Here is an 11,652-nt window from a genome sequence, read left to right as displayed (position 1 = left end):
CACTGGTCTGGCATCATGTCTTCTTAATCACACTAATCTTCTGAGCTGACATTTAGACCTTAGGAAGTGACAGCGGAATCAGGATGGAATGACGGCAGAGGAAAGAAGGAGACAGCAAAATACTTTGTCAAGACAACTGATCAAACAACTGGGTTAGCATCAGGAACCATGAATTCTGGAAGAATATGTGGCTCTGTAAAATAGAAAATAAAGTAAGTGCTGAGTCTGTTCTCTGCCCGACTCTAAAACAAAAGTGAAAGAAAAAGCAGCTGCCACCAGGACAGGAAGCAAATACGTTCACTTGATTTAAAAATCCTTATACTGGATGCTGTTTTGATTTAGGGTGAAGCTTAGGTTGATTCTATCAATAGTATATGTGTATGGTAGAGGAAACAAAGAGGAAACAAAGATAGTAAAGATGGTTGTGTTGGGAGCTGCTAGTGGACAGCCCCCAGGGGGCATGGAGTTCCTGGTGAATGCTTGTAGATGCCTCCCTGTGAGGGTACCGGGGACCTGGGCAAGGAGAGAAGAAAGGGAAGAAAGTAAGCTGACCACAGTATGAGAGACTGTGCCCTTCACAAACTCTCCATCTAAGAAGCCACTGCACAAGAGAAACACAGACCCAGAATCTGCACCTGAACTCAGCTTAACAACAGACCTACAGGGAGACAGAGGACACTGTCACAGTGGCCAAACGGCCCATAATTGCCTACCAATTTCTCATTTCAAGGGCACTTTGCAAAAATGTATGTTACTTTGTTAAATTTCGTATGGGTAGCCCGTCCCTCAAGAAAATTATAGCAGAGACCACCAATTTGGGATACATTTGAGATTGTCAGGTGTGTAGTTGTTCTGTTCCTTTACCGCTTTATAATCTACATGACCTTGGGATAATACCCAGAAGCCTTACGATGCTCCTGAAGAGCACAGGGGGCATGGGTGTGGGGGAGATAACTCTGTGATGCTAGCCTTAGGCTCAGGAGGTGCTACCTAGGGTCGGAACATAAACAAATGAATGAGTAGATCACTGTGTCCTTTCTTCATGTGGCTCAAATGACTTTGCTTTTCCAAATCAGGTCTCTGATGGTGGCAGAAGAAAGGGGAGTACAATGAAAATCTTTTAGTCCCAAGGATTTAGAGCAAAAGCCGGGACTGACTTCCTCTCTCCTGATGATCTCTGCTCTGACTCTGCCTTGGGCCTCGCTGTTGGCCCTCCTTGCGGGGAAGCCTCCTTATTCACGAGCACTTCTCCCTTCTCCTCCTAGGGAAAAGAGGTCTAGAGTTGTGCCACTACTGAGGTCTGTCCCCAGAGTCCCTGCACAACCTCCGGCAGAGGCCTGCTCTTGCTTCTCACTTCACTTGGAGTGAAAATGCTCGAGGGCGGTGGCTTGTAAGCACAGGAGAACATCTGGTTGGAGAGCATGACTGGTTGGAATTAGCATCACTGAAGCTTGGCAACAGGCCCAGGGTTCTGAGCTACTCCTGGAAAAGCAAAGTCAGGGCCATCGGAGCCTGGCGGCCTTCACGTATGTGGCAGGGAGACCCACGGAGGACAGTAGAATTGCCCTCAGAAGAGTGGGCTTCAGATCTGCTTGACATGTACCGGCTGAGCCTTTGAACTGTATAAATTAAAACAAGAATAATCCAAGATGTTTTAAGGATTTAATAACAACTCTTCGTAGTGTTACCTTGTACCAGGCACTGTTCTAAGCTTATGTGCATTAATCTGTGTATTCCTCACCGTGACCTTGGGAAGTATATACTACTATTGATTCCAATCTTTCAACGAGGAAATTGAGGGCTAATGAGTGGGAGGGCTGAGGTCTGCACCCAGGCAGTCTAGCTCCAAAGTCAATGCTGTTAACCACAGACTATGAGGACACTCAGATAGGAAGTAGGGAAGAGGAAGAAGCATTCAAATGACTATTTCATTGATTTTAAAGTACACAGTTTCACCATGTTTTAATATCTCTGCAACCTGTGTGTCAGTTGTATCTAGATATCTAAGAATCAATTAACTATGAAATGAATTTGAGGTGGAACTGATTCCTGAATAATTATTTGAATGCCAATCTAATTCATCTCCTCTTTACTAACTATAATAGCAATTAGCAATGAGCGTGCTCCACGAACTGTGAATACAGTAGGTCCAAGTACCTGTCCTGGACTCTAAATACCTAGTGAATCTGAGCCCTTCCGATGGTCTGGAAGGGCCCTCACCCCATCTGGTTGCCGCCATCTCTCTCACACACCACATTGTCCTTACTGGACTTCCTAACTGTTTTTTGAGACCAAGCTGAGCCTGTAGGCCAGTCTACCCGGGAATTTTCATTCCTCTGGTATCCTCATGGTTTACTTTTTAAACTCCTCTGCTCTTTGCTCCAGTCCCACCACAGTGGGTCCCTGCCTACTTACCTGATTTTAACTCACCACCCTCCTCTGCTGTTATTTTGTGTATTGTTTCCTCCTCCTTCTGAATGGAAACCCCCTGGTGGAAGGCCTTTTCTCCAGCTGATTATGCTTCCTTGTTTGTTTGTATTACTGCCGTACACTCAGAATATCCCCAGGATGGGCTGACCCTCAACAAGCATTTCTAGAACAAATGAACTAATGTGGACTCCTTTAGGGTCTTGGTGTTGAAAGAAAACTTCCTATGCTGGTGTTTGCTCATCTCCAGAAGAGGGAGAAAGGGAGGCCAGGCAGAAGTTCAAAGGACCTGCATTCTGGAACTTCTTACCTTTGAAATCCGAGGAGTGGTCAGTCTCAGGAGAAACTGTAGCAGAATCCTAATGTTTAACAGATTGCTAGAGAGCACTGCATTTTATCATTAAAAAAGAAAGAAAGAAAAACAGAATGCAAGCTTGAGTCTTGACTAGATCCTAATTAAAAAGAAATAAACACATAAAAGGATAATTGGGAAATTTGGAAGTAAGCTATTAGATGCCACCCGGGAATTACTGTATAGCTCGCTCTGATAATGGTCCTCAGGTTAAGTATACCGTTCTGACTCTTTGGGGATACATACCGAAGAGTTTATGAGAAGAAAATCATAATGTCTGTAACTTGTTTTCAATGCCTCCCGAGAGTGACTACTGCTCATTCATGTGATGATCCTCCTACCTGGGCCCCCATAGTTAGGCTTCTGTTCCCCAGGCACTTCTGGGGTTCTGGACCTGTTCCCACTGGTAAGAGGAAAACTTTTGTGGGAGTCGACCCAAGTGTGGACTACAACAATGAAACCAGAGCAGGGCTCATTGTCAACATTCAGTTTCCACGTAGGTCTTGGATTGTGACATTGGTTTGAAAGTGGCCTCAATTCCCTTAGTCACAAAGCGGAGGCTATGGCAAGTCAGCATCCCCCAGTCCCACTGTGCTTGACCCTTTCTCTACACTCGGCAAGTTGGACATCTCTGTGTCTTCCTTTACTAGTGGAATAAATAACCAATTTGTCTACACCAACCATGACCTTTGTGCTTTCTCTACTTCTTTGTTTTCCTCTACTCATGATTACAGACAAATCCATCTACTGTGTCACCCAAGGTTTCAGAGTAAATGACAAGCACATGATCTCAGCTTTGCTCCATGGAAAGGAAACAAACCACAGTCTCAGAAATATAAAGTGTCAGGTACAAAGACAAGTACCCAAATGGCAAAGACCCTGTGTGAGTCCTAGGAGTCTCACTTCTCAAACTTCAGAATCCCTTGTGGCAAATTTGATCATTCTTCATAGAAACTTTTTTCTATTTCAAAAACCCTGGAGTCCATGGCAAGAAGATGAGAAACTCATGGAGTCAGTTACCCACCTGGGTAGAGCCTATTTCCAGCTGCAGCCAGTGGAAAGTTAACTGATTTTGTTTTCCCCATTAGTGGAACCCACTTTTACAGCCTGTGTCTGAGTACATACGTAAGGGACTTAGACATTCCAAGCTAAACTGCAACCTTGCCGGATTTGCAACTATTTTCTCTCAAAAGAATTGCATTCCCTTTATTCCTTAAAAAATAAAACCTCAATGAAGTCTGGAAAAGATTCATCTGTCTCTGAAATTCAGAATCCTTGCAAGCACCACAGCTGGGAAGTTAAAGAGAATGCCTGAAAGTTGAACATTTCTTCATTGTGGTTTTCTAATTGAAGGGAAATCTATTTCTTTAGCAAAAAGCTATCAATTTACACAGACCAAGAGAAGTTGATGGAAGTGGCCTGGATGGACTTAGGGTGAGGCCTGGTGTTGGGAGTGATTGCTCTGCCCTTGGAAATCATGTCTACACAGGGAACTCAAGGAATCCATTTCACTTTAAAGGAGAATATCCCCACAGTACTTCTAAAAAGAAATATGACTGCTGTGCACATGAGAAGCAACAAGAGTGCAAAGCAAGTGACCACAGGTGGCTCTGACACTGCCATGCCAGTCCTATGTCCTTTAGAAAGACCATAGAGATGCCATATCTGCAGGGCTTCCAGAGGGCCCTTCGATGTCCTTTTCATCAGGATGGACTTTGGGACTTTACCACATCAGTGTGCCAATCAATCCAGCAGCCCTCATGGGAAGGCCCCATCTTTCCTGGGGGAGAGAGTACAGGATTGCCTCAGGAGGTCAGGGGACACCAGGGAAGGAACTTGTTCCCCCATAGGAACTTAGGGAGCAAAGACCAAAATGTCATCTTTGGACTCATTTCTTAAGATCAGCTCTTGAGCAGTAATAACAAAAAGCCACCGCAGTTTTTTTTTTTCCTGAAAAGAGACATGACAACTATAAGAAAATGTAAGGCAGGTTGATAGCACTTACTAATCCAGGCTGCTCGCCTCCTCAGAGCACCATCAACTTTCACCAGAAAAGCCAGACCTCACTTTAGGTCACATTTTAGGTAACTAGAAAATTTAACATATAGTTTTTTTTTAAAGCTTAAGAAAGCAAACAGCCAAAATGGCTTAAAGAAGAAAAAGAAATGATCAGACACATGAAAAATAATAGCTGACAACAGAATACACTTAGGACCATGGTGGGCTCCATGGCTGTTTGTCATTGCTTGTGTATCTGTTCTAACTCTCTGGTTGTCATTCTGTTTACCTTGGTCCCCTCACTTTCCCAGAGCTTAGCTTACAGGGAGGTGCTTCATAAATAAAGTTGGCATGAACAAGTGACTACATCGTAAGTACATCACAAGTGACCAGTTCAAGAGGAGCACGAGGTTGGCTTCCAAATATTGGTCAAGAGCTCTCAGGAGGATGAGCCAGGAATATATTTAATTCAGTGAGTTCTTATGACCAGGTGACTCTTCTGGATCTAGAGACCTGAGAAGTTGACAGTGTAGAGCTAAAGAAGTTTAATCAGGGTCCTGAGGGGAAAATGTTCATGAGGGGTGGCTGCCTGTCTCACTCCTAGGCCCCCATGTCTGCCCGGGGGCAGGCAGGCTGCACACTCCACACAGTAGAGGGGGGGGTGCTGGGCCTTCAGTCTTGCTGAGTGTTTGACCAAAGGTGACGCTGACTTAGTGGACTAAGGTCAAGCCCTCCCTCCCCCCACAATCAATAATTTAATGTGACTTATCAGAAAGAGAAAGAATTGTTTACTTTTAAACCCTGGATTCCATAAAGGGAGAGGGGATAGGCCTAAAAGTCACAGAAGCTCAGAGCTCTTGCCCACGGCTGCCCTTGCACACCTGGCAGACATGGAAGGTCCCCTTATGATGGTCAGAGGAGGGACCCCAGGCTGAGAGAAGACAAGCACCAGCTGAGGTAAGTGCTTTGTCTCTGGGGCCTTCTAGTTCTTGTGTAAATTAGGTCTTTCCTCAGGGTGGTCACTGACTGAGACAGGATGATCAGGCCGCTGACTTAGGTGTTTAAAAAGACCCCACACGGCTTCTAAAGCAACACCAAGTGTTGAACACACTGTAGTTGAAGTTGTCTACTTTCTTCAGAAAGCCTGAGCAAAACTAGAGACTTTCTCAAAGGGTTTCTTACCCAATAAAGGCAAAAAGTGAGGCCAGGGAGCAGTGGAGGGTCCAGAGGCAATGTAGGCTTTTATTTTTGCCCTCGAAGTAGCTGTACAGTAAGCACTTCTTATTTTACAATGATCAAATTGATCAATAACACCAAGACCTTCCACCAGGATTCCACCAGTATGACTGACTGAAATTGTGTTTATTTGACCAGGAATCCTCCTCGTGCCTGTGTCCAGGGCAAACATACAGGCAAAATTCACTGTCTTGTTCTTAGACTTCTAAAATGCCAGCATTAGAGTTGCTTTCTTTTGCATGCATCTGTCCAACGTGAATTGTCCCCTCAACAGCACTGGAAATAGCTGGCCAACCTGCACAGAAATGAAACTGGTCTGTAGGAATCTCCAAGTCTCAGCAATTCTGTTTTGAAAGAGTCCATCAAAATACCAGCATGGGCTGAGAATTTGCCCAATAATTTCCTCTCCACCCTGACTGGTGGTAAATGCAAATGACAGATGGGTGAATAAGGAACATTCCAGATTTCCCCTTCAACATGGGTTTCAATGAAAAGAAAGACTGCTTTGCTCCCTGTTGACAGGAACATTCTATTTTAAAAGTTCCATGTGCTTTCAAAAATGACAGGACTTGGGAAGTATGAGATTGACTTCTTTTGTCTTCACCTAGACTATAATAGTCTAAAAGAATCAAATTGATGCACTTAACGCATTTATTTTATGTGACAATAAATGAGGATTCGGAATGAAAAAGCATCGCCTCTTATTTTTTTTGCTTTTTAAGAATTTTTTTTTTTGTATTGATAGGTTAGTTTGCAGCAGAGTGACATCTCACAGTCCCCAAAGCACTCTCTTCTCAGTCTTATGGGGTCGGCCCTAGAATGTCCTTAACCCGTGGAACCAGATATAAAAGCCAAGACAAGCTGTGAGCTGACCTGAGAAGAACACAAAGCGTTGCCATATTCCTGGTACCTATAAAGCTAAGACACCTTGCTGGCAGCTATGAATACAGAATACTTAGAGGGTAAGGAATTTGCTGGAAGGTTAGGCTGCGTAAAGTCTTCCTCCTTAATGAGTTTTCATTTCCACTTAGGAAAAGTAACGCATGGCATTAAAAGAGAAGCAAACCAAGCCCAGCTTGCTATTCATACTACAGGTTCAATGGGAAAACTGTATTCAGAATTGACCACAGCAGCTGGAAATGCCTAGAGATTCTGTCCCATTTAGGGACAGAAATTGAGTTCAATAGACAGCTCCCTCAGGGATGTCAGAAACAGCACATAGATAGATAGGTGGTGGGAGATGTATATGGATGAGCTCAGAGTTCTAGAGAAGCTAAGATCCCTGAAGGTCTTTTCTAACTAGAAAATTCTGCTGGCATTTGGATAAGTTACCCTGATTAATATCCAACACGTCTCTCTCTCTCTCTTTTTTTTTTTCAGCACTGGAGTTTGAACTCAGAGCCTCACACTTGCTAGGCAGGTGCTCTTATCACTTGAGCCTCTCTGCCAACCCCAACACCTCTGTCTTAAGCATTATTTTTTTCCACAGGAAATAACCAGCTTATGAACTTTCTATTGGTTATTAGCTGATGTTATTTAGTTTAAGCTGTTAAATTTGAAAATACTAGAAGACTTTTTTTAAACCTGCAGAATGAGAAAAGACCACATGAATATTTAAAAATCCAAGAGTAGATCCTGGCACTAACCGCTTTTTATTTTTTGTTAGTGAGACATTATTAAGTGATGCTTGAAAATAAATGAAAACGTTCTTCTGGTTTGTGCAAACTGTTGCAGGGCAGTTGACAGAGTTTAATACTTCTTACAGAAACAATCAAGAAAGGAATAAAAGATGATGGCTATTTTAGCAATGTTTAAAAGTTATTCACAAGGCAAAGAAAATAACTGGCATTCAATAAATGAGTTTATTGCTTGATGTAACAATATTATAAAATTACCATACTGCATGATACAGTATTTCAGTACTAATTTACTAAGTAATTGGCCTGAGGCCCCTCTCAGAACTAACTTTCATGCAACAAACAAAGGTGTTTCAGGAGGGTCAGTGCCACCCTCTAAATTTCAGAAAAGTGTTTCGCAAGAAGGAATTTGTCTTACAGACTCTAGAAGGGAAAAAAGTCTTAAAATTTTAAATCCTAATTATTTTTCTCACTATAAAAGTACCAAACTTCAGAAATTAACAAATTCAGAGACAGAAAAAGAGAAAAAAATTAAATAATTCTTCCACCCAAAGATATCCATGGTTAACTTTGATGTTAGACACCGTCACAGAAATAGGTTCATGCTGTGGATATTGTGTGATAAATTGCTTCTTCATTCAATAATAAATCCTGAATTTCTTCCTAAGTCAACAACCATTTTTCTGTAACATGAATTAAATGACTGTGGTACATCCTAAATACACTGCCCTTCTCCAACAGTTGGCCAATTCGGTTGTTTTTATTATTATAAACAATGCCACCACAAACAACCTTACAAGTACACTTTTCTACATATTTTTTACTTTTTCCTTGAGATACATCTCTGGAAATAAAGAAGAGGACCTCGGTAAGACTTACCTGTAATTCATTAACTGCTGTATTTGCTATCTATTCTTCTTTCCCTTTTGCAGGTTATTCAAAACCCAAAGCAAACAGATCCCTCATGGAGCAGTGGTGGTGACTCACACACTACCATGAGGTCCTGAGCATCCAAGCGCACAGGGCCCTGACCCAGTGTGGGGTGCACCAAGCTTGTCCTCAGTGAATAGTGTTCCACTCCTTCCTTGCTTCTTACAAACTGAGCTGAGGGCTTTCTAGAGCCTCACTTCAAAGGTTAGCAACATTCTGGAGTGACTAGGAGGTGTGGGATTTCTGTTCTAGGTCCCTAGGGCAAAGACAATGCAGGGGGAGCAGTAGGAAAGAGAACACAGTTCATCTTGTGATGTGTGCCCGCTGCCTCTGCAGTGCTAGGGTTTGTGGTAGGGATTGGAGCCAGCTGGAGCTCTTGGGTTTGCATTCATGCTCTCTGAGTCACATAGCACTGACTTGTGGCAAGTTCCACTGAAGACAGCTTGTCTAACACTGGGCCAAGTGGCACTTTCCTGCTGCCTCCCAAAGGACAGCATCCTGTGGGGGCAAGCCAGGGTCACAGCCAGGAGCCCAAGGAAGGCAGTAATGGAGTAGAGGATAAGCAAATGGATCTAGCAAAAAGGGAAAGGGTTAAAGAGGAAGGACTCAATCCTCCAACCCCACGGAGCAGGCAGCCTTCACAGTGCGCTGTAACTGCAGACTTCTGGCTTGAAGAGGGTGATTTCACAGTCTGCATGGGAACAAGGGGCATTTTTTATGGAAAAATGCAGAAGGGTTCATTTTCAGTTGTTAAATTCAGACCAATTTTATGGTTAAAACAAGGCTCTGGTCAAATGTTAACTCAGTTGTCCTGGGGGAAAAAAATAACTGGGCCCCCAACCTTCCCCTCTCCAAGCATTAGGAGAAAATAAAGGATTAGGAAAAATGCTTTTATTTCCTCTTATTCTATATTCTCTAAGGTTCACATAACAGTTGGAAACCATTTTTTTAGCAGGAACCCAAGTAATTCCAGAAGGGATTTACTCACGAGCTCCCTTTTTGCTAGAAAATGAGTATTATTAACTAAAAATGGACTGCTTCTCTCTCTCCATCTTTCTTTTTTCTTAACTCCCCATCTTCTACCCACTGTTCTAATGGAAATTGACTGTGGTGAATAAGACTTAAATTTTGAGCAAGTGGGATGCCTCTGTACCCAGTGGATGCCAGTGAGAGGAGATCACAGTAATAGAGTACTGAAATACAGAAAGGCATTTTTAACTTTCTTAGACTGCAGAATTGATCACTCTTCTGATGTTAGATTGGGGAATATGGTGACATGAGAGTTGGAGAGAATTCATTAATGCAATAGGGTTATTCTAATTTATAATGTGGTCTTCTGCTAAGTATTTTTCCAAAATCTATCCCCTGTAGCAACCATTCTCTCTTAGACCTTTAGAAAATTGATGTAAACAAATTTTCCATCCATTTTCATAGGTAGTCTTTATTGCTGTTGGTGGAAGACCTTTGTGAGGGCTTGTCTGTCCCTGTTGCTCAAGGTGCTCCTCTTTGATGCCTCTTTCTTCTGTTCAGGTCACAACTGTGGAGCTGCTGAGGATGCCTGATGATGGGGAGTGACAATGGATGTGGAGGTGGACTTGACACCTTCAAGCCTACAGATTTTCCTTAGCAGAGCTGTGGAGTGTGACATTGGTGTTTGTTTCCAAACTATCAAACGCCATTATCACACTAAATAGCTACTGCTAGGCAATCCTTCCACTCAATAAGTGTGTTGGCATCTGTTTGGTCTGGGCAAGAAGGTTCATATTATACCAGTGCTCTCTATCATGTGTCATTTCTGAATAAAGTCTGGTACTCTTGTGCTTGTAACCATATGTCCGTCTGAACCCCGCCTCTCGCATGCTGTTGTTAGTAGATGACGATTCATCAAATAACAAAAGAAAAACCAACCCAGACTCAGTTTCTCCTACTGTACTTTCACAATGCAGATCACTTCTGACACAAGATGTGCAAGCAATTGATGGCAGTAGACACTAGTTGGGTGTCTCCTAATCTAATTCAGTTCTGACGCTGTCTACCTGGAGATGGCATCAGATCCCATAGGTTGAAGGCTCAGATCCCCCAGACAGCCTCCCTTCCAGATGCTCATTGCAAGCCCAGGTTGTTTTCCCTGTGCTTCTGACCCACTGACTATAAGTCAGCGTTCCCACACTGCCTCCTCAGGTTCAATTAATGTGCTTGAGTGGGCCACAGAACTCAGGGAAACAGGTTTGCCATCTGTATCATTATAAAGGATACAGATGGATGCTGCATAGGGCTAGGTGTAGGGGATGGGTGCTGGGCTTCCAGGCCCTCTCCAGGCACACCACCCTCCAGAACCTCCACATTTCCAGCTACTCAGAAGCTCTTGAAACCCTGTCCTTTGGGAACTTTCATCATTGCTTGGGTGTGTTTGGAGCATGGACAGTCCTGTGACCATGTGATTACATTAAAAGGGTCTGAGCTAATGCTAATAAACCGGGATGAGAAAACCCAGCAAGCCTGTCTGTTCAGATTCTTCTTGGCCTCTCTGTGCATTCTTTCTTGTACGCTTGGGACAGGACCTCCTGGAAGGAGGAGGTTCTAATGACTCTATCAGACAATGTAGACTATAGATATGAGCCAGGAACCATGGATGAAGATCAAAATATGTGTGTGTATCATAATATAATAATGATGGTGAATTTTCTTATTTCCCCAAGTCAGTAAAAAATATTTGAGTCCCCCACAGTGCCCAGTGTAAGGAGAGGCACCTGGTAATCATTCAAGCCATGCTTATTGAGTCAAAATGAATAGTTAGGAAAGCACTGAAAGTTAAATCTAGATTATGCAAACCACAGGCTCGTAGGCAATAAATTAAGGTATGTGGGTCCTTCCCTTTTCATCATAAAAAAGGTTTTATAATGAATTTACATATAGCTTAACTGACCTTTCAGAAGTTCTAGAACATGTTTGGTTTCTATCGATTTTAACCAATTACCAGGCTGGTTACTGAATCTGTATGCTAAGTCTTTCTTCCCTATGTTTCAATGAATTCCCATAAGAAAATTATATGTAAACTATGTGTGAGCTACA

The 11,652-nt window shown here is 42.9% G+C and overlaps 1 long non-coding RNA gene across 1 annotated transcript; it reads left to right on the top strand.

Moving 5' to 3' along the window:
* Positions 1-5,163: 5,163 nt before the first annotated feature.
* On the top strand, positions 5,164-11,073 carry LOC141422464 (uncharacterized). Its single transcript, XR_012447018.1, has 2 exons — positions 5,164-8,784; positions 10,111-11,073. It is a non-coding gene; the product is annotated as an uncharacterized lncRNA (long non-coding RNA).
* The last annotated feature ends 579 nt before the right edge of the window (positions 11,074-11,652 follow it).

This window comes from Castor canadensis, chromosome 4, assembly GCF_047511655.1.
Source record: "Castor canadensis chromosome 4, mCasCan1.hap1v2, whole genome shotgun sequence".
In the NCBI taxonomy this organism is placed as follows: domain Eukaryota; kingdom Metazoa; phylum Chordata; class Mammalia; order Rodentia; family Castoridae; genus Castor; species Castor canadensis.
Note: the sequence above shows the minus strand (reverse complement) of the source record. Positions and strands in the feature narration are given on the sequence as shown.